This window comes from Alligator mississippiensis, chromosome 1, assembly GCF_030867095.1.
Source record: "Alligator mississippiensis isolate rAllMis1 chromosome 1, rAllMis1, whole genome shotgun sequence".
Taxonomy (NCBI): domain Eukaryota; kingdom Metazoa; phylum Chordata; order Crocodylia; family Alligatoridae; genus Alligator; species Alligator mississippiensis.
The window spans coordinates 289171343-289197398 of NC_081824.1; positions in this window are offsets into that span (position 1 = coordinate 289171343).

Here is a 26056-nt window from a genome sequence, read left to right on the forward strand (position 1 = left end):
ATGTCTACTGCAAGCAAGAGATGGAAGAAATTGGCAATGGAGCCATGTTCACCTTTGGGATCCCTCAGCTTTCAAACTTGTTCTGCTACTTTATTCCCCAATGCCAGGATTGGTACTGATATTTTACAGAAGTGGCACTTTCAGCCAAGCTGCAAGTTACTTCCCAGCATCATGTTGTGTTACACCATGTAATTTTAATTTTGGCATTACTATTCACCAGTATAAGACATTATTGAACAGAATAATGTAGCAGGTCCCAGTTGATAAAAGCCATCAGAGACTGAAGCTGCTGGACAGTTAGCTTACTAAAATGGTTTCTCACTGTTTTAAGATTGCTAACACTGTACCTCTGTTGTTTTGGATTTGCTACATCATCTTTAGTAACTACAATAAGAAACATTTGAATTCATTCCATTTCTTTCTCCCCCCTTTCAAAAGAAGGTTAAAAACCATTTCTAAATTTCTCAATCTGCAAATTCCATGAGTAGCACAACAAGATATTAAAGAGCATTTTTGTTTTTGAAATCTGATCCTGCTTCAACCTGAAACCATGGCCATCCTCTTAAAGAGTTGAGCCCTTAAAAATTACATTAAGGGATACCGGCAAAACCTGAAAAACATGTTAAATGAGCCTAAAACAGATGTTACATCATATTCTTGAATGGAGTCAATCATTCCTTTGCAAAGTCATTCAGTTATGGAGTGTTACAGGCCTTCACAATGCAAGGACAGTTCTACTAATAGCTCCTACCAGGAAAGAAGTTTCTCAGAATAAGTTAATTTCATTACAGGAAAATCAGTCCTTTAAACAGTAGTTTTTGTTCTGCTCTCATTATTGTTTCAAGCACATGAAAAGTATGTGTGTAGTTTGCAAAGAATCCCAGTCCCTTTAATCAGGAGGAATAGTAGTTTTATCAGCTAATTACTACCAGCTTCTCAAGGTCACTCCACTTTCTTATGCAATAGACAGTGATCCAAATTACTCTGTAGCTCAAAAAGGAGTTCATGGTTCTTTCCTGCCATAAAATCATACACTGAATTCCCCACTGGATTTTAAAGTTGTGAGGAAAGGAGTGGATTACAACCTTTAATTATTAAGCAGACTGGCAGCATACTGATCCCCCAGATGCAGATACAGAAGGGAGCACAAAGAAATCTCCTTGCTCCAAGATGACCTAAGTGCTCTTCCCACCTTCACTAGGCATTAAAACATCCAGGGTCTCCTTGTTAACACAAGACAGGATTGTAAATATTATCTTCCAGGTAGTTCCAAAAACTGGATAAAAAATAGATTTCCATTCTTTCCTGGAAATTTTGAAAAATAACTAGGTTCAATTTTGCTTTCAAGAACCTACAAAAATAATGTTTCAAAATCATAAATAATGCCACTGTTTCATGGGCATTTTAGGGTGGGGTCTCCAGTTTGCCAGTCTCCCCTTGAACTATACCTCCCATGAAGAAGCATAACCTCCTCTCTAAGGAAAGGACATGTGGTGCAGCATAGGAATCTCAGTACCACAGATAATAAGCTCAGTAGAGAACTCACTCAGAGTTGAAAGGATGAAAGAAAGATTTTGGTACCAACCCTGCAGCCCCAGAAACTGACAGAAGCAGCAAGGGGGAGTTCCCATTTTTATATAGGAAATTATAGGGTTTAGGGTCACAACCCAACAGGCCAAAATGAGGGAACAAGTAACAGGTAAAGAAACATCAATACTATGGTAACATATCTTAATTTCTCTACCCCCTGGTGTTTCCAAACAAGCCTTTAGTCCCTAGAGTGCTCCAACAGCAGCTTCTAGCTGCCCCCAAATTGGAGGGCAGCCCCTTCTTCAGCCCATGGTCCTGGCTGGCCGAGTCTGTGAGTTCTCCAGCTCAACTGCGCGCTCCTCTGTGCAGGGATGACCAGGTTCCATGTGCAAGCTGCTCTTTCCACCCGTTTCTCCAGCCTCAAGATTCCTCTTCCTTTTTCTGTTGCTGCCAGCCCCTTGGGGTTTCTGGGTGTTGCAAATTAACATACATCACCACTCTGCAGACTGCCTCCTGGTTTCACCTGCTGTTACACACATTACACTCACATTACAATTTAAATTTTAACTCTCATGTGACACTCCAGCAATGTTTCAGAATCAAAGTAGCTTGGGAGCAAGAAATACAAGCAAGGGGAGCAGCCACCTCCTGACAAGAAGGTTATCAAGTCTTCACACCAATTGTTGTTGGTGTGAATAATGAAGAAGACATAATGGAGGCTCATTTGCCTCCAACTCACAAACTAAATTACCCAACAAGAAGACAGGCTTTTAGTTACAATGGGTAAAGTCATCCTTATGTTAAGGCAGTCAAGACTAGGAGTAACATTTTAGCCTCAGCTTTTATCTGGGTATAACTTAACCTCACACTGTAGTATAACTGGGGGGTAACTAACTGGAGTATTACCTCCAAGTGCAGTTTGAAAGGGAGCAAGAAAGGCAGCCCTGACTCCTAGGGTGCAGAAACTGCCTATTACACCTCTGACCTCACAGGAAACCTTCCAACCACACCACTCCTTGACAATCCTACCGATATATATGGGAGGCAAGAGCAGTCTCTAATTCTTGCTATAGGAAAACAAGCAGGGCTCACATGCTTGTAGTGAATCCTCAAATTGGTCACTGCCCATGGATTGTGCAGGTACCAAAGTCCGGGTTATGAAAGGTCCAGGGCTCTGACCAAAAGGTCACAACTTTGCTATTTGTACCCAAACAGAAATCCCTGCAAGATTACAGCTCATCACAATTCATATCCCAAACCTGCCCCTGTATAGAGGAACAGGCCATGATACAAAGCAGACTACCGAATTATGATTTTCAAGGAACTGGCATTCTTTTCTGACCCTCTTATGCTACTTTTTCCCTTTATACCTACAAGTGTTGCTGGAGTTTTCAAGAAGAAAAAAACCAAGTGATTATGGCTTCTAAATGATTACACTGCTGCACTTAAGTTTTTCCTACTTTCTTCCCGTTTTATCTCGTATTAAATTTGCTTCATTTTCAATAGTTAGCTCCAGGAAGCTATCTTCAAGTTATTGGTCATGACCAAGTACAAAAGCAGTTGACAAGGAGCTTAAATCTAAGGGCATTTTTACACGTGTATGCACCACAGCACCGAGTGCTTTGAAAAGCACCCAGCACTGCAATGCATGCAGTTGCATAAGTGGTGAAATGTGCATCAGTGCACAGAAAATGGTGGCGATCTACTTTTGAACTAAAACACATCAAAGCTGTTTTACTTCAAAAGTGTGCCACTGCCATTTTCTCCACACTGACATGCCTTGAACCACTTATACAACTGCAAGCAACACAGCATGGTGTGCATCAGCTTGCGTGTGGACACGCCGGATCTCTGGTGCACTGCAGCGTGAAAAAGTATGTGTATAAATAACCTAAATGTCTGCCTAGATATTTGAATGAAGTAAGAACTGAACATGCCACCTTGTGTTATACGTTCTCTGCAAGAATGTTACAATATATACGCAAGTCTGAATTGGCTTTTGGCTAGAATTTACACTGTGTGCCAGAATGCAGCACAGTTGCAATCTCTTAGCTTGATGTACAGTTTGTTTTTCTCGATTATATTCCATACGCTTTAGCAAAGAGCCAAATTCTAAATTTCCCCCTTCTGGTACTCTTAAATCCAGCTTTACATACACTTGCTCAAGATGCCTCTGCTTGCTTATGCAACAGGCAATGATCCAGAAAAAGCAGCCACAGTATACAAACAGCTGTGCTTCAGTCTCTGCAATTGCTTCCATTTAATTTTGAGTTTACTTTTGCAGTAACTTTTGCCAGCTGGATTTTTCTTCTCATACTTTCTATAGGACTTATACTGCAACCCAAACTACAGGGAAAAGTCCCCATGAGTGCAAACTAGCAATGTAATAGACTTTTCCAAAAATCTGATGACAGGGATAAGTAGAACAGATGAGTTCTGTAAGGGCAAGGGGGAAAAAGGGAAAAGGAAAAAACCCCACCAATCGTTCATTCTGTGATATGCAATGATAGGAACCAGAACTGGAACACTAATTCAGAACACCTCTACATTTGGGAAGGTGGGAATTGAACAAAACGGGTTCAAAGATGAGATCCAAATGTCATAGGCCAGGCACTAACATTGTTATTTTCTTGAAGTAAAAGGTGAAGACAAGATGTGAAAGAACTTGGCAATTGGTTAAAATTAGTACATGATGCTGTGTTTACTCAAAAACACTAAAAAACAACACTAAAAGTAAGACTTGTAGGGTTCTTTGCAATTTCACTTTAAAAGCAAATGTAGCAAACTTAAGGAAAAAAACACACAACTTGAAGAAATGCACAATGTATGCAATTGTGAGGAGGCCAGTTAAGCGGGCAGGTGATTAGGGTTAAAGGACAAGAGTCATATAGCATCCAAATATTTTGCCCCTATGAGGCAGAGGCTCTCCTTGAGGTCATGTAATCTCACCTTTTGCTAGAGAGCATGAGTCCATACACACATACTAACTTTCTAACAATTAAGCCAAGTCAACTTTTTTTAAACTGACAACTGTGAGAGCATACACATGTATATGGAGCTGAGTCAGGTTAAATGAAGTGCAAGATAATACACCTCTGAGGTTTATTATCTTGAGTCCCATTAGTTAAGTCAAGTCAACTTAGCTCGCAAGATGGCTACCAGCGTGTCAAGGAGCTGTACATGTATATGTTCCAAAGTAGCTTAAGTTGGCTTAGTTAAACTGGATTAGTTAAGTCACCTTATTTTAAGTTGGCTTAGTATGTGTATACACACCCAACTGAAAGCACAGGAAGGAAGATCATTTGAAGCTCCTGAAAACTTCTGTTGAGACACACTTTTTTGTGGGGAGGGTGTCAGGGGAAGTGGAGAATAACATCCATTTTTGTTAAAAATTAATTCCTTGGTGAAGACCCATATTTTGTTGGAGAAAACCTAATGAAGGGAGGGGTTCAGTTACTGCATCGAATCGAAGGTATAATAGTCGGTGAAACGTGGTGATGAACTTGCTGCAATGGATTCACAGAGGTTGCACATCAACAAAGTGACTTGCTACTTGGCAGCTGCTTTTGCTGTGAAGAGTACATCTGGGGAGGAGTTTGAAATGCTGGCACCGGAGCTAAGAAGAGAGAGGGAAGTGGGACAGAAGCTACTTGTGCATAGCTTTCAACACTTGAAGGAAGCCAGACATTAGACCAGGTTGATGGGTCCATACCAAGTTTCACACTTCAGCTCTATTCTAGAAAGAGTAGTTAGACTATTCTGAACTGAATAAAGTCTTCATGTTCCTCTAACTTTGAACATAGCTAAAGAGACTTTGCTGAGACTTAAAACAAACAAACAAAAAAACTACTTTTATATTGTTCTCAAAAAATCAAAGAGTTAAGCTTATAAAACAACAAAGCTTATTTATTCAGAGACCAGTACCTTGCCTACAGTTCTGCTCTTCCCTCCTGCATTCCCTGGGCAAATGTAATAATTTGCATGCAACACTTTTAAAGGTATCCACACATATTCCCCCTTTATATGTAACAGATAATACTAACATTGTCAGTTTAGTTCAACCCATATTTAAAGCACATTTTAACAGGTCTCTATTAGTCTTTGTGTTGGCTTTTACATAGTTTTCATAGATATTAGGGCTGGAAGGGACTTTGCAAGATCATTGGGTCCAGCCCCCTGTCCAAGAGGTAGGAAGTCAGCTAGAGTCAAAGGATTCCAGCAAGATAGGCATCCAAATGTTTCTTGAAAGTAGCCAGAGTAGATGCTTACACCACCTCTGGGGAGGAGTCTATTCTAGGACCTAGGGACTTGGAGAGTAAAGACGTTTTTCCTTATCTCCAGCCTAAAATGGTCTTACAGGAGTTTGTGACCACTGGACCCTGTCTTCCCTTGCAGTGCCCTGGTGAACAGATGTTCTCCCAGTTCCTGATATACCCCTTATATACAAATAGGTTGCCACCAAGTCACCCCTGAGTCTACGCTTCTCCAGGCTGAAGAGTCCTACGGCTCTCAGCCTCTCTACATAAGGCCTGCTCGCTTGCCCTCTGATCATGCATGTGGCATGGACTATTTCAAGTTTTTCCACATCCTTTCTGAATTGTGGAGCCCAGAATTGGATGCAGTTCTCCAGCAGCAGCTTCATCAAGGCCAAGTATAGTGGAAGGATGACTTCCTGGATCTTGCTTGAGATGCATCAGAAGATTCAAGCCAGAGTTTTGTTTGCTTTGCTGGTTGCAGTGTCGCATTGGAGGCTCATGTTCGTCTTGTGGTCAATCATGACCCCCAAGTCTCTTTCATTTATGGTGCTAGGGAGTGTAGCACTGCTGAGGCTTTAAGTACAATGGGTTTTTTCTCCTGAGGTGGAGTACCTTGCATTTCTCCATATTGAATGGCATCAGTTTTTCATCTGCCCACCTTGCAAGCCTGTTGAGGTCAACCTGGATCACCAGCCTATCCTCAAGTGTGGCACAGTAGTATCCCAGACTACTACCTGTACAATGGTAGACACAACCACCCTGAAGATCCTCTGTGACTGGACCCCTCCCCCCCGTACCTCTGAGGCCTCCACCCAGATGGAACCCATGGTTCTGGCCTCCACTCAGACAGGGTCCCTGGCTTTTGTCTGTGGGGGATGCTGACACAACTGCAGGCACATGGGATCAGGATCAATGACACCTCCCCTTGTGAGGTTTGCTCTGTCTCGGAGTCTCTGGAGTGCTGGATAAGGGAGCTCTAGACTGCAGTGCAGAAGCTGCATGCTATCAGGGATGGTGAAGAGATTGACTCCTACTGCCAGGCTCTTCACCTGAAGAAAGAAGAGGATAGAGCTAGGTTGGCTGCAAGGACAAGGGTGGACAAGAGGAGCTCCCATATTGTCCAGCCAGGGGTCCCTTGGATGAAGCTTGTGTCCGGCCCCAAGGCTCGCTGCCCTAGGGTCACTTCCCCCCTGGATCTCTGCAATGGGTACAAACCCCTTGAAGCACAACTAGAACCAACAGAACTTCCAGCTTCTGCACATGAGGAGGAAATGCAACCAGCTACCATCAGTAAGAACAAATGCAGAATGGTTGTCGTGGAAGACTCCTTCTTGAGGGTAAGCATGTGTTCTCTTCTAGGTTGGTGGATCTCCTCCGGCGGGCTTTAAACTAGGCTTGTTGGGGGGAGGGGAAGATGAGGGCAGGGGAAGCTGTGGACCACCAAACCATGTGGCACCCACAAGGACAGCCCAGCCTGAAGAAGGAAAACATCGGGAACCTGCAATCCATGGGGCGGCCAGCAATATAGCACAGGTAAGCAATAAGCAGGTAAGCAATAAGGGGCCCTTTGGGAATCGGAGCTGGGGGGCAAAAAAGGCACCAGTCACAGGGCTCAAGTGCCTATATACTAATGCTAGGAGCATGGGGAACAAGCAAGATGAACTAGCACTCCTGCTTGCAGAAAACACCTATGACTTAGTAGGGCTAACTGAAACCTGGTGGGATTCTTCCCACGACTGGGCAGTACACATTGAGGGTTATAGGCTGTAGAGAAAGGACAGGGTGGGGAAGAAAGGGGGAGGGGTTGCGCTCTATGTCAATGAGCAATATACTTCGACCCTCATCAAGACGGAATCAAAGGAGGAGAAAGTAGAAGGATTGTGGGTTAGGTTACATGGGGGGCAAGGAGAAAGGGATTTGGTGGTAGGATTCTGCTACAGACCCCCACACCAAAGGGAAGAATTAGATTCGGGGCTCCTGAGGCAGCTCTCAGAGACCATAAAAACTAAGTAGGTGGTAGTCATGCGGGACCTAAACTACCCAGACATCTGCTGGGAGACACAGACAGCAAAGTCCCACTGTTCACGCACGTTCCTATCCTGCGTACAGGACCTCCACCTGATGCAGGAGGTACACGATCCCACTAGGGGGAATGCCTTACTGGACCTGGTATTGGCAATGGGGGATGATATGGTAGGGGACCTACAGATTAGTAGTCACCTGGGGGACAGTGATCACCAAATAATAGAATTCACCATAAGACGTCGAGTGGGTAAGGTAACTAGTAGGGTGAAAGTGCTACACTTTAGGAAAGCTGATTTCAATGAGCTTAGGCAATTAGTCAAGGACGCACTGCAGAGTAGGAGTTTTGAAGAGATGGGAGCCCAGGAAGGGTGGCTGTACCTTAAGGAAATGATCCTTCAGGCACAGAGGGAGACGATCTCGATGCGAGGAAAAAGAGGGAAAGGGGCCAGGAGGCTTCCTTGGCTGACCAGAGAAATCCAGGGCAGCCTGCGGACTAAAAGGGGAGCATATAAAAAGTGGAACCGGGGAGAGATTACCAAAGATGAGTATACCTCCTCTGCCATCACTTGTAGGGAGGCAGTTAGACGGGCCAAAGCTACCATGGAGCTGAGGATGGCATCCCAAGTTAAGGATAACAAAAAATAGTTTTTTAGATATATAGGGAGTAAAGGAAGGCCCAGAGTGGAATAGGACCCCTACTAAATGGGCAGAAGCAATTGGTGACGGACAGAGAGGACAAGGCTGAACTCCTCAATGAGTTCTTTGCCTCTGTGTTCCTAAACGAGGGGCAAGACAAGGCTCTCAGTGGGATTGTAGAAAGGCAGCAGCAGGATCCTAGACTACCAAGCGTAGACCCTGAGATGGTGCAGGGTCACTTGGAGGAACTGGATGCCTTTAAGTCGGCAGGCCCGGATAAGCTCCATCCGAGGGTACTGAAGGCACTGGCTGACATCATTGTGCAACCACTAGCGGTAATATTTGAACACTCATGGTGCACAGGCCAGGTCCCAGAGGACTGGAAAAGGGCCAATGTGGTCCCCATTTTCAAGAAGGGGAGGAAGGAGGACCCAGGCAACTATAGACCAGTCAGTCTCACCTCCATCCTTGGCAAAGTCTTTGAAAAAATTATCAAGGTTCACATTTGCGAGAATCCGGCAGGACAAATTATGCTGAGGGGAAAACAGCACGGGTTCATAGCAGGCAGATCATGCCTGACTAATCTAGTCTCTTTTTATGACCAGGTTACAAAACACCTGGATGCAGGAGTAGGGGTTGATGTCGTATACTTAGACTTCAAGAAGGCCTTCAGTACGGTATCCCACACCATACTGGGGAACAAGTTAAGAGGCTGTGACTTGGATGACTACACAGTCCGGTGGGTGGCGAATTAGCTAGAGGGTCGCACCCAGAGAGTCATAGTGGATGGGTCGGTATCGACCTGGAAGGGTGTGGGCAGTGGGGTCCCGCAGGGAGTGAAGTGTATTCTGTACAAGTTTGCAGATGACACAAAACTGTGAGGAGAAGTGGACACGCTGGAGGGCAGGCAACAACTACAAGAGACCTGGACAGGTTGGACATATGGGCAGAAAACAACAGAATGCAATTCAACAAAGAGAAATGCAAAGTGCTGCACCTAGGGAGGAAAAATGTCCAGCATACCTACTGCCTAGGAAATGACCTGCTTGGTGGAACAGAAGCGGAAAGGGATCTTGGAGTCCTAGTGGACTCCAAGATGAACATGAGTCGGCAGTGTGATGAAGCCATCAGAAAAGCTAATGGTCAGCAGATGCATGACGAACAGAACCAAGGAGGTGATACTTCCCCTCTATCGGGCGCTGGTCAGACCGCAGTTGGAGTACTGCGTGCAGTTTTGGGCGCCACACTTCAAGAGGGATGTGGATAACCTGGAGAGGGTCCAGAGAAGGGCCACTCGTATGGTTAAAGGCTTGCAGGCCAAGCCCTATGAGGAGAGACTGGGGCACCTGGACCTCTTTAGCCTCCACAAGAGAAGGTTGAGAGGCAACCTTGTGGCTGCCTATAAGTTAATCACAGGGGCACAGAAGGGAATTGGTGAGGTTTTATTCACCAAGGCGCCCCCAGGGGTTACAAGAAATAATGGCCACAAGCTAGCAGAGAGCAGATTTAGACTAGACATTAAGAAGAAATTCTTCGTAGTTAGAGTGGCCAAGGTCTGGAATGGGCTCCCAAGGGAGGTGGTGCTCTCCCCTACCCTGGGGGTCTTCAAGAGGAGGTTAGATAAGCATCTAGCTGGGGTCATCTAGACCCAGCACACTTTCCTGCCTATGCAGGGGGTCAGACTTGATGATCTATTGAGGTCCCTTCCGACCCTAGCATCTATGAATCTATGAACAGAGGGAGCGATATGCTGTCCTGTCCCCTTAGCTTGTGAGGTCTGCTGCCTCCCAGGGGCCCATATCTGGGATGTAACTGAGGGGATCCCGAAATTTAGCTTTGTTGTGAAGTTGTAGTAACTCCCTGGAATCCCTGTCATAGTACCATTTTTGTTTGAGTTTGTCAATTTTTTTAATGTTTTCACTAATGCATCATCAATATAAACTATAGTTCCATCAGGACCTTCAAAAATGTGTTGCTCCATTCTGTGAAATACTTCAGATGCAGAATCCAAAAGGAAACCTATGAAAGCAATACCTTCCAAAGGGCATACTGAAGGTAAATAAACTAGTGCTATTCTTTTCTAGGGGAACTTGCCAGAAGAGGCATCCAAACTGGAGAAATATTTAGATTCTGCCACATTGCCAAAAACCTCTTCCCTAGTGGGAATAGGAAAATGTTCCTTTTTGGTATACCTATTCATTTGCTTGGGAACCAGGCACTATCTCAAGGATTCATCTCTTTTTTTCTATGATAACCATTGAATGAACCAAAACAGTTGGTTGCTCTATTTTTTCTATTATGTCCATGTTGACTAATCTAATTCCTTTTTCAGTTTCTCCCTTAGTACAAGGGGAACATTTCTTGGAGCATGTGTGGTGGGAGTATTTGGTTCTCTTAATTCTATCTTTTACTCAATTAACAGTTTCTCTATGCCTTGAAACGTATCAGAAAGACCTTCAATGTTCTTGCTGTCTAGTTCCTCAATGGAATCCATTCTCTTAATCAAACCCAGAGTTTTACATGTTCACAACCCAATAATTGGCACTAGCTTTCCTGGGATTGTTACAGGCTGAACTTTTACTATATTACACTTGTGTCTTACATGCAGTTCACAAACACCCTTGGTAGCAATCATGTTCTCATTATATGCTCTAAGTTTCATTTATTCTCATAGTACACAGGTTTTGTTTTCAGTTTTCTGAATAATGTTTTCTGGTATTACATTAACCTGTGCCCCTGTATCTAATTTAAAAGTTACCATTAGTCCACTGGTGTCCAGGGTGATCGTCCAATCCTCAGAAGAATGGCCTTCCTCTTGCATTGTGCCAAAGAGGAATTCTTCCTTTTCCTTGGTACATAGAGCATGCTCCTGCTGTTTCTTCTGTATTCTATCCTGCTCCTTTCTGTACACTCTTGCAAAGTGATGGAATCTTTTGCCTTTGTTGCAGTGCTTACCAAATGTAGGGCATTACATGAGTTTGTGGTAACCCCCACAGGGTGCATGTGTACACATGACATTACATCACCGTAGCAATGCACTACGACAACACAGTGTCAGTGGTCACAAACTGACACCACAGCTATGTCTCCGTACCAACATACTCCATTATAGCACATTGCTACAGCGATGTAGCAGCTAAAAATAACCATGCATGGTGCATATAGTGTAGCACGGGCTGTTACTGTGCCATCATTTAGTGTGTAAGGACACTAAGGCGCTGTGAGGACACATGTAGATGTGCCCAGCATCTGAAGCTGACCATTGTTTCATCAAGCAATTCTATTTTGCCTCTGCTTGCCTGCTTCATAGTAAGATACTCCTTTCTATGTTGTTTGTGTGTTGCCTTAGGTTTTAGCAGTTTTATCATCCCGTCTAGTTCAGCTTGTTTTGTTTTTTCCTCCAGCTTCTGCAGCCTGGCATATGTTGTCTCAGCCACTTGGCACATTTTATCTGCCTTTTCCACATTAAGCTCAGGATCCCTTAGCAGTCTTTTCCTGAGGCTTGTATCCTTTATACACAATACTATTTGGTTTCTGATCGTGAACTCTTTTAGGTCTCCAAAACTGCATGTCTGGCTCAGCAGTCTGAGGCCTTTGACAAATTTTTCTATTGTCTTACATTCTGTCTCATGTGGAAATTATACCGTTCAAAGGTTTCATTTTGTTTGGATATACAATATTCCTCAAACTTTTTTTTTATTACTGTGGCATAGTTTTTTGGTTCTGCTTCTGACAGTTGTAGGCTATTTTAAAGAGACAGAGCTTCTGGGCCTGCCATATTTTTAAAAAATGGCTACCCTGAGTGAATCTTCCTTCTCTGTAGTGCCACTGGCCATCATATATATGTTGAAGTTCTGCTTACATTTCTTCCAGTTTTCTGCTGCATAGCTGGACAGCTTTAACTCCTCTGGAATTCTGAGATTCTCCATTTTTTTTCTTTCTTCACACCCCACTCCTGGTACTATGTGTTGTTCTCAAAAAACCAAGGAGTTAAGCTTATAGAACGATAAAGCTTGTTTATTCAGAGAGCAGTACCTTGCCTAAAGTTCTGCTGTTCCCTCCTGCAAGCCTGCAATATATAACAACTTATGCATAACACTCTTAAAAGTATCCACACACTTTGAATAAGAGAGAATACACAATATGTTTACTCTGTCATGCATACATATTTCAACTTGAGAGTACAGAAGAAAAAGAAAAGTGAAAGAAAGCAGATAAATTCATATAAGCTTAAAGCAGTGGGTATTAATCAAGAGCCTAGTTCATTCTAATGCTAATCCTACACATAGAAAGAATGTTATTACAGAAGCTTCCTCAGAGAGTTCTTCTGGCATTATAGTCAAAGTAGTTTGCCATTTGTACATCAGCTATCTGTATCTCAACTCCAATCATCTTTGTTTTAAATCATTGCATTTCAAAGGAGCTTCTCTATCCTTCATCTCTTTTGAGAAACAAACTAAATGTGAGAATTACCTCACTCCCCAGAAACATCATTCACCAGCCACTCACTGTAAGGGCTCCAGAGAGCCTTTTGCATTTAGAAGTGTCAGACTGGCTAAAAGGGAGAAAATTGGATGCTACTGCATCCAGAACAAGGGAGTCTGGCTGGAGTTGCTGGAGGAAGATGAAACCTATCTGGATTAGATAAAAAATAATTAAACATACAAAGTTCAAATAAGAAACCATGTTCCAGAGCTGGAATACAGGCATTCTCTTTGTGCCTCAGAAGGAGGATGATGAAAGCAAAGGTAAGGGAAGATAAGCAGCATTGCAGGCACACTTTCCTACACTCCCAAAGACAGAACAACAGGTAAAAGTGTTGTGTCCAGGGGACAGTAGAGAGGGTGAGTAAGGTTTTTGGGAGGGCCTTCAGAGCTCTACAACAGTCCCCTAATAGTTGGAGGCTGATCCAGTATGGACCCACCAGATGCTTTATAGAGGTGTATCTTCTTGGCCAGACAAAATCTAATGTCCATTATTATTATGCAGAAGCATGCAATGGCTGCTATGTTTATAAAACCCACACAGTACAGCCAGTCTTTCTTCATGACTACAATAGGCAAATTGTCTGATGGAAGAAACAGTCTGCCTGCTATTTCCCTTTTCACCAAGACCTCATCTCTCCCCCTCTCCCACAAGCTTGAGGTTCTTCCCCAGCATAACTGCCATGTGCTCATGCAGAATTAGAAGACCAGAGTGGTTATGTTAGGAGCGTGTCCATCTTCAACTTTTTGGAAGGTCATTAATCACTTCTCCACACCACAAGTTCAGAAGTAGTTTATGGAAAGAGGGCAATTTTCTATCCCTATTCAATTTTAGAGCCCTCACTTTTTCACAAAGTGATTCCAGCTGTCCTCCAACAGACTGAAAACACAAGGCTATGTTCATTTAAAAACAGAGACTTCCCAATTACTTTTTTCCCTTTCTTTTAAATGCAGTGTGGTTGGGATAATTCTAGTAGTACTTTCATAAGTCATTGTGTCTGACATGTGGAGAAAGTATTCAAAAAAATTCTTTAGAGATTTGTGAACCTATTCAGAACCAACTATGTTTCTCATGCTCCAAGCAGACAAATGCATTTTAATTCCACATAAAATGTAACAGGATTTTCCTTTAAAAAAAAAAAAAAAAAGTGTTTTCCAAGACAGATAAGTCTTCAAGAGAATCATTGTCCCTCCACTTGCTTCAAGATCCATTATTCACATTTCCTATTAATAAGCAAGCCATAGTTGCTTGGGTACATCAGATAATTATATAATCAGGTTTGCATTAGTATGTACACTAAACAGAAGAAATAAAGTCTTAAAATATTAAAATATTTCAGAATTAAATTTAGTCTTTACATTTGACATAGTATGTGAGGAGAGTGTGATTTTAGAATCAGAATTGGAAGAGATCTCAAGAGTTATCTGGCCCAAACCCCAGCTTGAATTCAAGAAAGCTATTCCAAAATCATCCCTACGCAATACTTATCCAGACTTTTTTTGAAAACCGCTAATAAAGGAGATTCCACACTTCCCTGACCAGTCTATTCCACTGCATTTCTGTTTTAACTGTAAGGAAGATTTTCCTTATATCTAATCTAAATCTACTTTGCTGCAATTTAAAACCATTGCTTCACATCTTTCCTTCTGCAGCAAGGAAGAAAAGTTATTCTCCTTCTTTATGTCTGCTTTTCAGATATTTGAGAGTTGAGGTTTTGCAGAGAAGACAAGAGAAGAAACCCTCCCCACACACAAAACCTCTTGTGCACACTGTTTCCTTTTCAAAGTTTTATCACATTTGACTCAAATATCTTCTTAGCATCAGATGAAGTAAACTGCTGCTTATGAAAGCTTATACATCTCTGATTTACTTAGTTTAGAAGGTACAAATCTACCCTGTCTTCTCTCTGACTTCAGACCAACACGGCTAATTACCTTTTTATCCTTAAACTAAACAACCATTTCTCTACTGCCTTCTAACTTCCTACACATTCACTAACAATTAAAAAAATAGGATACAATGGAAATTTTAAAACTGCAGTTAATCATACCTGATATGATCTCCTATAAGTAGGGGTCTACTTAAATCATGGGAGGGGCCTACCAATTCATGCAGCTTGATTGCAGCAAAAAATTCTAATTCTGCAGTCATTTTGCAGTGGCCTGGCCCCTCAGCATCAATTGGCCCCAAGGAGGAAGGACAAGGGGGGAGCTGCTATCTTGACTGCTGACTGCCCTTCATGCGGCCCTGCCCTTTGGCACTGATTGGCAGAAAGGCCTCAGTGTGGACAGCCACCAGAAATGTGTAAGTGCTTTGTTTCTGTCAATCTCCAAATTGAACAGTTTCATCTGAAAATTTGGGGGTTTAATACAGTGTGAATCCATTCCATTGTAAAGCACCACATAAATGAACAATTTGCGGCCAACTCCAGCTTGTCTTCTCATTATACTATCAAAGATAAGATTGGTCCAAGATGAACAGCATGTTGGATGTAGGCACTCTTTATTTCTTAATTATCTATTTTCCAAACCTGGTGACAGTAGGAAAAGTGAACAGAAGTAAAGTAATGTATGCTGCAGTGTTTCATACTGTACATGAAATGATAACCTTGGATTCCATAGAGTAAGCGTGTCCCCACTGACTACAGCTTATTTGATTCCAATATGCTAACTCACTCTGTACCACAATAACTTATAAAAGTACATTCCATTTGCTACACACTGAATTAGCACTGATTTTAGTTATACTGATGCAAATACACAGTAGCTATGGACTACACTAATTTAGTCATGTACTACATGTACGCTAAATGACTGAGCTTCAGACTGCATTTATGTTGTAGGGACTGACCTTGCAAACTCTTCCTCCAAAGAATTGTGCATGTAAGTTGTCCCATTTGACTCTATTATTGAAGTGGTGATAACATCTGGAGTCTGCGTTTACCTGCAGTAAGGGAAACGGGGTATATGTTAGAGTTCACATGGAATCATTACGCAGTGATGACTTTCAAGATTTCATAGCAGCTGTTTGTCATTCCAGTCCCTTCAAGAACATTTGTAGTGAGATAGAATGCACTTAATTCATATTGTTCTTTGATAAAGTATACAAAGAGACTAGATTTCTTGTAAAAACTGCTTATAGTAGAAAACTTATAAGCCTAGAATCAATCCCAGTTGCTGGTTCAGTTTCCATGTTCCTCAACATCACTGTCCTAAAGAAACTGTCTTCTCACTATGACTGTCCTCTGTAGTACTTTGCAGCAGAGCACACCTTTTCTAAAGCAAGGCTAGCCTAAAAGCAGCCTAAGTAATTAAGCTGTCCAGAGCACAGCCTTTCCTTTCAGTATGTGCATTCTTCAGTCTTTGGCCTTTATTAAGCTCTGCCTCCTACTCTCCTGAGATGCATTACTTTCCAAGTACCAAAGTACAAACCCAGACTTATACTCAAATGCAGGTCTCCAGCCTTAAAACTGCAAATAACTGATTTGCTTGTATCTAAGCACCCAATCTACTCTGTCTACTATCCTTATCTTAATCACTAGACCCTTTCTTCCATTCTCTTAAACAGCTCAGTTCCTACATCTACTATTCTTCCACTGCTTGACAACAAGCTGTGTGTGACTGGTCATATGATTACCCTCGTGTCTCTTATTTTCATCACCTGGGAAACATACACACCTGAGAGCTAGCCCAGATTTCTCTATAGAGCCACTAATCCTATGACAATGTTGAACTGATAGCTCTGAAGACAATTCCTCAGTTAATGATACGGCAGGTATGGGGTAGAAGATAACAGTGAAAGTTTAGATACACAGCTCTACTATTGTGTCTCACCTTTGATTTACAGGCATAATGGGCCTTCAGAAAACAAAGGTATTTTCTTCAGCAAGTCTACTCATTCTTGGCCTTTCTAATAAGACTACAAAATTGTGATAGTACTTGCAGGCCTTGATTCAGTAAAGTGCTCCATAACATACCTAATTCTAAGCATATGAGCAGTCCTAAGCATTAACTACTTATGCTTACAGTTAAGTACTTGATTGAGTAGTTTGCTGGATGAGGTCCTTAATGATGTAGATACTTATCCACTAACTGGATCACTAAGAAGTCAGCTTTAAATTGCTATAGAAGTGATCTGGATTTGAACCCAAAACTTAGAGATTGAAAGAGTCAGCATTATTAGTAGCAATTCCCTTGACAGAGTCATATCAGATTATTGGCTTAAAGCATAATGAAGTAAAATATATCAAAGATCTGATCTTAAAAATTCAGAGCAAACAGCTGTCCTGTTAAATGAAGTTACTTATGTAAGAATGACCCACATGAGCAAAAAGGATTTTCAGAGTCAGGTAGAAAGCATAATCATTTTTCCTTCATATGTAGGCTCACATTAAAAGTAATAATTTTAATTACATGCATCTTCAGTTTATTTCAGATTTCACTAGTAATTGAGTTCTGATTGCTGTTTTCTTCCATATTTTCCACTGCCTGAACTTCAGTTGCTTAAGAAATGCAACACTGCCATCTACTTTCTATAAAAGATGGAAGAAGTTTCCTTTCAGTCAGTTCACCTCAGCACAAGTCAGCCTGTTTTAAGCAGACCTGAGGACCACAAATTAGAATCAGGATTTAGATGAAGTTACTTGGCTGCCAAAAGCTGCCTGCTTTCTCCAAAAGCACTAGGAATGACGTACAGTGTACATGGAAGCCTGAAGATTAATGTTTGCCAGTAGGATAATCTTCACAGCTGTAGCACTCTCTCCAGAGGACTTTTAAATCATTGAGCAATAGAAGAGACTGGCTGAACTAAGGTGAAATTCAGGCTGGCCAAACCACTTTAGACAGCCCAGCTCCAGTTCAAAGCAAAATGTTTGGAAGATTTAAAATGTTAATTTAGGGCTTGATCCAAAGTCCATTAAAGAAGCTAAAGGAATATTCAGTGCTCTTTGGATGAGACCCTTAATTGCCTTCTACTGATCAATCTGTTCTTACTATATCTTGACCTGGACCAAAAGCAAATTCCCCATGTAGGTTAATTAAGGCCAGTGTCATACAACTCTGGATGCAGCAAAAATGTTGACAACAATTTTATTCTCAGTGCTTCCACATAGTTCTACAGACCCATGCTGAACCCTCTAACCATATTTCAGTAAGCTCCTTATAATATATAATTTGTATTATTACTCTCTGACAGATTAGAAAACAAGGATATCTTAATCATATAAGTGATCATTGTATTTAATTCCAGGTATAATAAATTAATTTTGATCATATCCCTATATTACTACATTGCTGCTACAGTAAATTAAATATGACAATGACAATGTAGCAATAAAATCCTTATATCAGTTTCCAGCTGGTTTTCTTTTTGTAAATGTACTTAATAGTCCTCCTTTTAGGCTCTAGGGTGAGGAATAGATTATTACACAGATACCCCCTCAAACCTAAGGAATTTTTAAACCATTTTTCTACCATTCCAATAGCTCTCCCAAATAGAGAAATTTTGGAAAGTGTTCTACTGCCATCTTGTGCTAAAAATAGGCAGCTGGAGGTTCTGAAACTGCAGTATAACACAAATGCTCACTTCTGCAAAGCTAAGTCCTGCTATCTGGGAGATGTGTGGGCACCTCTCCAGGAATTCTGAGAACAAGAAGGATGGCACTATACATCATCTGCCTGTACCATACATTTCATCGGGAAGGGAACAGACCCATCTTTCTCAGCTGTATGACTAGTATTGACCAATCAAAATATAAGCCTCATATGTGTTAAGTGATTCCTGTTGGTGGTTCCACGTGCTGCTAAACACTGAATAGGTGAGATAGAATGTAGTCTGGTCGGCAAAGCCAAGTAGTTCTTCAGAGTTCTAAGACCACAGCTAACCTAAGGCTGTGCTTGGCCCTACTTAGATGTCTGTCACTGTGCATCTCAGAAACTGGAATGAGGAGTATCAACTCAGCCTGGTCAGCAGTAAAACTTTTTCATAGGAAAATAGATGGACTTTGCCCACATCTGGATCATTCATACTAGCTGACCTACCATGGAAAGCACTGTCAGATGTTGGCCACATGCTGTACCATTCCAAACATTAAAACTCCCAGTTTGAGCTACAACTAAGCAATTAGAAGAATTCTAATTTAATCAGCCAAAATTCCTCCAGCCGCTCCTATTGTTCCATCTCACCCTGTTCTTTCACATTGTGTGATATGTTGCTTGAACGCATGATCTGGCCTGTAGTCTCTAACCTGAATTTAAACAGAAGTGTTCACCTAACAGTTGCTGTACAGCACCTAGCACAATGATCCAGAAGTAGGGTCCCTAGGCACTTCCACCATATAAAAATACAGTAAGAATAATATTATCTTTCTCCTTTGAAACCATTTCTCTCTCCATGTGTGTTCATAGCTGCTCTATGAGAATGAAGGGCAAGCTGTGAATGAGTGGAAGGTCAAGCTGTACTGCATTACTTAAATGGTGAAAACAAACATATATTAGCATTTTGTAGCTGTTGGGATTAATTAAAACCCACTGCTGATATCTAAAGTTGAAAGTCATTGCAGTTTGGGATCAAAGGCCTCATTTAAATCTATCATTTTGACTACTGTTTCAGTAGAAATAGTGATGTTCTGATTTTATAGCTAATCTCCACAAACCATCTGACTTTTGCACCAACCAGATCAGTTAGTTACTTACCAACATGCACTTATGGTTTATTCTTTATCCCAAAAGGGATTTGATTATACCAGCAATATAGGAGGTTGGGCCTTCTCTAGAAAATAGTTTTGCTTATGAGGTATTGTCCTCCCCTGGTATTACAATAGTGACTGTCACAATGCTGTTATTAGCAATAGCATCAGTATGTTTCTCCACCAGGGGGTGTAGCTTGCCTCTAAACTCCTGGGTCTCTAAGCAGGGATCTAAATGATATGCCTCTGTATCTGTACCACAGTTACTATGCAGCACTCCAGAAGAACAACCAGCTGTCCTTCCATTACCAGTGTCCTGGTATCACACAACAGCCAGTTAATGAAATCCAAAATGTACCCATCCTTTGGCAAGAAACTGACTTCCTTGCAACTTGCATGGATCTGTTAACCATAACAGCACATATATTTTTGTGCTCTGCGTGTCCTCAGTCAGTACCACCACCAGCTTTGAAACGTTGTCATAATAGCTTATAAAATTTTCAGGTAACTTAGTCATCACTGACCACAGGGAGTACGTCTCGGGATTTTGTCATAGAATATACTGACTGTTGCTCCTGTATAAAAAAAAACATGAAAGCACTCCCTTGCCATTACTAATATCATTAGTGCTCAAAGAGGCCACTATACTGCAGGGTGTTGATAAAGTCTTACCAGACCCTCTCTTTGTTTTGGGGTAGGACACTCTTGAGTGGGCACCAGTGTTCGGGACAGGGATGAGATAAGTGGTACTCTGATGGCAACTGCTACAAGTGCACCATTCAGAACCATGTAATTCATCTGACTCCAAATTTTGATTATCTCATACTTCTGGATATCCAGGATATCACTAAACCTGTATATTTCCTGTAACAACATAGTAAGACCACCTTTCAACAAGGGCTCTAAACTAACATACCACTGGGCTGCATACCTCATCCTGCCTTGGCATTATGTCCAAAGAGGAGCAACTTTGATCCTTTAAGACACTCCCCATGGTACACAAACACTCAACCAAACATGTGTCATGTGTGTTGTTTCCTTGGTAGAAGCCTGTGTGTGACTTTAACATGAGGAAGCTGATGCAGGGAAACAGCAACCACACAATATTGACACAGTGGAGATATGCACCTGGTGACAAGGGAGAACTCTAGATGCAGTTGGAGACCTCCATCTTGCAGCCTTCTTCTGTCCATACAACCATTGAGATCCTCACATCTTCTTCCACCTGATCCATCATTGAGGACTTGGGGTTAGACCATGGTTTGTTTGGAACCTCCTCTCAAGCCTGTTCATTATGGGTGATCCTGCCTGGAGTGTAAGACTCTGGGCAACATAGCTCTGAGAGTCTGTGGGACATACAAGCCTTTCCACCACTACAAGGTCTTAGTCCATGGAGAGGGAAAAAGCAGTTCTAGCTGACACAGAACACACAGATCTCTGATATATCTACTAGGTCATAAGAGAGGACAACAAGACAGCAGCACAGAGCTCACTTTACAACAACAGGAAATTTCCTTCAGAAAAGAGATAGCACCAGACATCTGCCTTAGCACAGCCTTCCAGTCACTTAGCATCACCACAGAGACATAAATATGTCAAAGAGGAGGAAGGCATCTTGCCCTGTATTACCATTTAAATAAAAGCAAGGCTGGTTACCTTGTCTGCCTATGTCCTTAGACCAACACGGCTACAACCCAAACCCGTGCAAGGCTGGTTACCATGCATGCACAAAATGATTGGGTAAATTCTATTGAGGTATATTCTGCAGAAGGTTTGACTAAACTATCAAGATAGTCCCTTCTGACTCTAGAATGTATATATCTATGTTTCTTCTGACCTGCTTCTCCCCCTTATTTTCAGGAAAAATCAAAACACAAAGAAAGAAATGAGTAAAAACATCTGTATGAAAATGTATTAAAGGGTAGAAGAGGAATCATGGAATCATAGTAGAATAGAATCATAGAGAAGTAGGGCTGAAAGGGACTTCCAGAGGTCATTTAGTCCAACCCCCTACCTGAGGCAGGATCATCCCCATCCAAACCATTTTATAAAATCCATAATCTAAACTCTTTGTAAGGCTACCATCAACATTAACACAGCATAGGCCTAGTGTCCTAATCTGCCACAGGTAAAGCAGGAGAACCACAGTCACCAATGTTCTCCTTCTGCAAAATGTTGTCAATATATGCTCAAAAAATCCTGAGTAGTGGGCCACACACCCCCACTACAGAGGGAGGCAAGGGACCCCACAGTCCATACCAATCTGATCACAGAGTAAAATTCCTTCCTGATCCCAAATATGGTGATCTGTCTGCCCCTTATTGGAGGGGCAAGACCCTCTAGCCCAAAACTCCTGGCTTTGGTCCCAGCAGGAGCATTGGCAAGCTCCAGTCAAAGTCCCTACCCTTGGCTGTAGCTAACATCCAGTGCCTCTGAGAAAGGCTTAAAACACCCTGGCATCTATAGCAAAAAAAATGGGGGGAGAAGGGTAGGGGGCAAACAGCAAAGCTCAAAAGCATGCGAAATACCCATAGTAAAACATAGGCATAGCTATGCCTACATCACCCACGACCAGTGGCTGTCCAGCTTCTTCTTGAACACCTCCAGTGGTAGAGAGCCCATAACTTCCTTAAGCAGTCTATTCCACTGCCTCAAATTACATTAAAGCAGTGGTCACCAACCAGTGGATCTCAATCCACTGGCAGATCTCAGAGCCTCTTGCACTAGATCTCAGAGCCTCTTGGAGTCGATTCAAGACTGGGGTAGGGGGATGAGTGCCTACATGCATGCACGTGCGTGCCCCAGCCCAGCAGGTCAGTCCATTGGGAGGGAAGAGGGGGCTAGATTGAGGCCCCTGCGGTGAGGGACAATGCCACAGAGGCAGGAGCAGGGGTAAGTTCAGTGGGGCCCCAGCCGGGTGGGACTTACCTGCTGGGGAGGCATGCCCCCAAATAACTTTTTCTCCTTCTGCCTTGATCTGACCCCCATTCCCCCCCCCACAGACTCACCTGCTGTGTGTGTACAGGGGGTGGGGGGCGGCAGCAGTGCACAGTAGATCTTGGGTTGCTTTTAAATGCCAAAGGTGATCTCCTACTTAAGAAGGTTGGAGACCACTGTATTAAAGGAAAGAATTGAATTTAAAATTAGTTATATAAGATAATGAAAAAATATGATTTTAAGACTGGAATTTCATCATCGTGGTCATTTATGCATGTTCACCTCCTTTCCTTTATTTCTGGAAGGGTTTCAGTCAAGTTGGAGGAGTATTTTTGCTAGGGTAGTGACCTTTCAGCATAGTGGTGGTTTCACATTCTGATATATGTTAGGAAGCCAGACAGGAGAACTATTTTTATTTTTCCATATGCAATTCTTCTATATCCTTGCCTTCTCATAAAAGCTAATATCTCACTGTATTCATGGTCAAGGAAGTTTATTTTGTTCATAATTTAGATTCATTGGTCTTCTAGCTTAAGTAAAGAAGAGAAAAACAGAGATACAGGAAGAGGGGTTTTTTTTTCCCCCCTGAGTTTTTTGGTTCATTTTTTTGTTGGTGGGGCATTTAAGGTGAAGTCATAGGCAACATCTAGATGGATGTGCCATTGATGGCAATATAAGCAGCTGGAGAAGATTTCTCATTTAACCTCAGTGCTGAAATAGAGACTTTATACCAGCTTCACAAAACCCTGAATTTCAGACATTATCCGTAACATAATTTGGAGCAGCCTCAGGACTCCTCTATCTTTATTGGCTGCCAACTATTCCAAAAGGTAACTGTGGCAGTGTCTATGTGTATGAATAGTGGGTCTGGCCAAACTCTGGTGAGGGCACTGAACAGTGTCGAAGCCCTGAATCATTTTTCTTTAAGTTGTCATTCCAACACGGGGCAGAATATAATAATAGCCAACAGACCCCTTGTTGCAATGTAGCAGTCAGTTTGTTGACTTCACAAGCCTACGGTCCTAGTTTCAAGATCCCTGGATGCCTTGGCCAGGGCCTCTCTTGGCTGGAAGTGGGCTTCTTTTATATTTAATTGAAAAGGCCTATCCTCATAGACACCCCAACTGCTCACATTGAAGAAATGCGCAGAACTGGGGAACTTAACTTTTCATGCCAAACTCACAAAAGACAACCCCAAGAATGAAGTGCATGAAGCTGGGATGTGAACAGATATGATAATTAGGCATCTTGCATTTCGAGTCTTTAAAAATGAGTAATAAACTTTTCTTTAAGAGGGTATATTTGGGGAGATATATATTTCAGTACAGCTATAGACAAAAGAACAATTAATTTATTCAATCTCCACTTTGTCTTCAGAACTCCATAAAATCAAGTAACAACTGCTTCTAACCCAGATGACATAATATGGCATATTTTATTTTAAAATATTGTCTTCTCAAACATTGAGAACATAAAATGGATGAGTTAGGATTAGGTAAATGTCATGCTATAGCTCTTTAGGGGCTCAACAGGAGATCTTAATATAATCCAACTACCAACTTTTCACTGGCAGATCATACAAGGATTTAACTTCAAGTTCCAAATAGTCAAAGGTTTCATTTAATTGTATTAAAAAAACAGTTCATCAGGTTTACCAGAGAAAATGTTTTTGGCAAGAAAAAAAACCTCAAAAAAATAAAGAAACATATTAAAAGGGACATCTGAACCTTACAGTAGCAGTACTCAAAAGACAAGTCTTCTGATTAAGTCTGTGACAAGCTGGAAAGTTGAAATAGAGGAACATTGGAAAAGCATGCTTTAGAGCACAGTCTGAATTGTTACTCGGATCAATTGGTATGTTGCATTTGTGAGTTGAAAGTGGCATTTTGGTTTGCTGCATATTCCTGTTTCAGGGCATCTGGTACAGCACTAGATTTCTGCCATTCTTATTCAGATTGAATAGCACCTTACATCTATCCTGTTGATTTCACCACTGATTCCCAGCAGGAGTATTTATGGATTGTAGTACATATTCATGTGCTGTACAGCACAAGTAGCATTGGTAAAATCTAAATTACACTTGGATGCAAGAATAACATAGTTTTTGGATATCACATTTTTTGTCTCTCTATAAAGACTGTTCTCTTTCCAAGAGTCCAAATATGCTTAATCCTTTAGAAGCTTTTTCATCAATATTTATACAATTTTATACTTGAGAAATAATGAAACACTGTTAATACAACAATAAATGTGAAACAGGACATTCTAGAAAAGAACTTATTTTAAGAAATTTAGGAAATAGACTATAATAATTTTAGAACTACAAAACCTGTTCCAAAATGTTTATAAAACAAATATAGCAGTATAAGGTAAACAAAGCAAATAAAATGGAATGATTAAATCAAGTTGTGATGTTATTTATATTACTATTACCTGATTAGAAGGGGAAATTAAGAAGGACTGAACAAGAAGAAAAGTACATGCTTTAAGTTATTTGAAAAAAGAGATTTATATTTTTGTATAAATTATTTAAACAGAGATGAATTTACTAGCTTAAAGTTAAGCACTGGCTTAAGTAATCTGTAGACTCACAGCCTTAATATTGATATCCCTAAGGAGTTACGTATTCAACAAGCGCCTTTTGGAACCATTAAAGGAGTTGCTTGTTTGAATGTTACCAACAGCTGACAGATTGATTTTGCAGCTGTTGGTGGAAATCTCCAAGGAAAAATGAATATCTGCAGTGTGAATGATCTTGCCAAAACTGATATAGAATACTTCTCATCTCACTGACATGGCTGATTCCTTTCTGAAAAGTACTATTATTGAGCTGTGATTCTGCAAAGATTTACATGAGAGCTTACCTGTAAACCCAAAGTAGTCCCATTGCCCTTGATGGGATTACTCAAATTCTTAGAATGAACAGCTACAATTTCACTTAATACTTCCATAGAATTAAACACACTCATGAGTGACTGCTGGATTGATAGGAAAAAACATCTAGTTGTATCAGGTACACATATGCCTTATTGTGTTCTGCTTTTAGTTTCCTGCTAATTTTGTTCTCTCAGTAACCACAATCTGTTAGTAGTACAGTTAGATTTCATATTTAAAATCATTGTTTTTCCTCCACTCCCTTCACTTTATTGCACTCCTTATGACTTTAATGTACTGAATACTATTAGTCAGTCTTGGCTAGGACTGAATTCATATGCAGTAGGTGCACAAAAATGTGCAATGACGCTGTAACAGCGTTTGGCACAAAATGCAAAAAAAATACAGACTGGTTTGACAAGCACACTGAAATCTGTATATCACTGGTTGAGAACAAAAGGACAGTGCTAACCACCTACAGGGAACACCACAACCCTGGAAAATTTGAAAAAGGCTCAACAGGAAATGCAAAAGGAAGCTAGAAGATATGCCCAAGATTTTGGACTGAAACTCTGTGATGATTTTCAGAAAGCAGCTGACGCAGGTGATAGTCACAGAATGAAGGCAT